The sequence below is a fragment of the Cornus florida genome, unplaced genomic scaffold (genome assembly GCF_030987335.1).
Source record: "Cornus florida cultivar Cherokee Brave unplaced genomic scaffold, ASM3098733v1 CherokeeBrave_3.0.0_Hap2_Chr03, whole genome shotgun sequence".
Classification (NCBI taxonomy): domain Eukaryota; kingdom Viridiplantae; phylum Streptophyta; class Magnoliopsida; order Cornales; family Cornaceae; genus Cornus; species Cornus florida.
In genome coordinates this window covers 31801595-31804099 of record NW_026775573.1, presented here as the reverse complement: position 1 = coordinate 31804099, position 2505 = coordinate 31801595, and positions in this window count along the sequence as shown.

Below are 2505 nucleotides of genomic sequence, written 5' to 3'. Positions count from 1 at the left end.
CGGCCGCCAAACCACTGGACTGAGTGATGATGATATATGGGAGGCATCCTTCTTTTTTTTTTTTTTTTTTTTTTTTTTTTTTTTTTTTTTTTTTCGGTTGCCGACAAGCATGTGATAGTTTCCATCGCTATTGTCTGCCTTCCTCTCATCTGTTCTTTTGGTGAAATATTCCATCGTTGTTGGCCGCTGCCTCCCTCTCACCTGTTCTTTTGGTGGAGGATTGCCAGGGTTACTAGGCCTCACAATAAGTGGGCTTAAGGTTGTGGCTAATGTTACCTGGTTGTTTGGGTTTCTTCGGCTTTGGGCCGGCGTTGGCCCATGATCGAACAATGTAATTGTTGTTTCTCTTTATATAAAATTTGCTTAACATTCCAAACTATATATATATATATATATATATCTTGCACGACATTATCCACGTCTAGAATATTTCAGGTAAAAAAAGCCTCTGATTTGTATTTTTTTGGGGGCCTCGGGTCGGGCCAGTTTGCTTCAGCAGAAACTGTAGCTTATATACATATATCTCTTTATTATTTATAAATCTTTTATAACCTTCCACCAAAAAAAATGCCCATCACACTTTGGTTGGAATTCCTTTTCCATTTTGATTTTGATTTTATATTATATTCAGACTTTAGAATAATATTTATATGTGTATATATATATATATTTAACACATATTATGGCTATATTTTACACATTATTATTATTTAAGTAACTAATTTTAATTATTTATTATTCAGTTTTACGGAGTCCAAAACGATTTTAAGTAAAATTTTATTTTAACAACCTTGTTTCAAATTGACATCATAGTAAGCCCAAGACTCATCATTAGTGGGAACCACTAACTCATCATCATCATAGGACTCATCATTTGTCGGAGGAACCACCAACTCGTCATCATTCAAAACAAAATAGTATTAACTATTAATAATTTATTCAAAACATAATAATATCCTCTTCCCCCCCTTTTTTTTTTTTTTGTCAATACCTCCCTCATTCATATATATTTAAATTGTTTTAGTTTACTCCAACATCTTAACGTCAAATTAAAATTAATTATTCTAAATGCTTCTAAATTAAAACTAGAAAGACAAGGTAGGCTAAAACTTATTTAGGTTTCAAAAATAGTGTTAACTAAAATATTACTAATGGCAGGAGTAGCTTTAAGAATTAGTGTGAACTGAAATAATTTTAATAGGCAGAAGTAATGCAAATTATTAGGTTTTGCAATAAATTTTCTTTGCACGAGAAACGTAATTTAGAAAGGAAAAAATTGCCACAAACGTTAGTTTTGGTCATGAACAATGAATTTTTGTAGGTGCAAAATTTCGCTCAACTAATAGTGATTGAGAAAAATAAAACAGCTCACTTAAAAAGTAATAAAAACAAATAAGAATAATGTATAAAGAAGCGTAGAATTGCTTGTATGTGTTTGGTCCCCTTTTATTGGAGGTCTTGGCCTCTATTTATACATAAAAGTAGTAGAGTTGTGGTAGGACTCGTATTACTTGTCCTCAAATTCTTTCTATGTAGACATTCTTTACAATTAGAGTTCTTTCCATTGTTGAATTTTTCATCCACAAAACTTGTTTTGTGTAGAACTTTCTATTGCAGAGTTCTCCTTTTATGGTAAATCCTTCAACAAGCAGGATTCATTCATTCTTGAATAATTAGGCTGGCTATAGCATTAACCGAATGGGCTTGAATAATGGGCCGGATGTTTGAAATGAGCAGATCGGGCTAACACTTTCTTGATTTGGCCCGGATAAAGGTAAGAGAGCCAATAACAGTGATCTTAGGCTAGGAGTACATTCATTTTAGGCTTGAGCATGATGGGCCTTTTGGAAGACAGACCTGCCTCCTTGATGACGTGGACTAATCTTATTAGAGGGGATTTTTTCCCTCCACACTTTGCCCCCAATTCCTCTTTAATTGGACTACGGCTCCTAATTAAAGGGGAATTGAAGTTGTGCAGTTGCCACTTTTCACACGAGGTGTTTCCATTTGTGTCTATTGTTATTTTGACTCAAGGACTTCTTCAAGACTTGCTTTTATTCTCATTGCGCTCGTTTCATCCTTCGCGTTCTTCACATTCTCATATCTCCAGGTTAGTTTTTTTTTCTCCTTCTTCCAATCTTGCATTATAAGTACTTTGACTACTCCTGAACGTATAGAAATCGCGGACTTTGAGTCCACGCCCTCGTCTTCTCCTAATCTTATTAGGGTTCCTCCTCCTAGGGTTTCGAACTTCCTTAGGTCTATAAATGACTCGGCTAATCAGCCAGATGTTTCTCCAATTTAGGCTGAGACATCCACCTTTGGGTCGGACAATATTTTTATTAAGGAAGAAAGAGATGCAATTTTATCTGTTCGTCGTATTAAGTTTTCCATTAAATCCGTAATGGAAGATTTTGAGATTCCCGAGGGGGTGGAAATTGTAGAATACCCCAAGGGTGCCGATTTTTATGCCGGCGAGGGCGTTGGGGAAGACGAGTTGTTCTT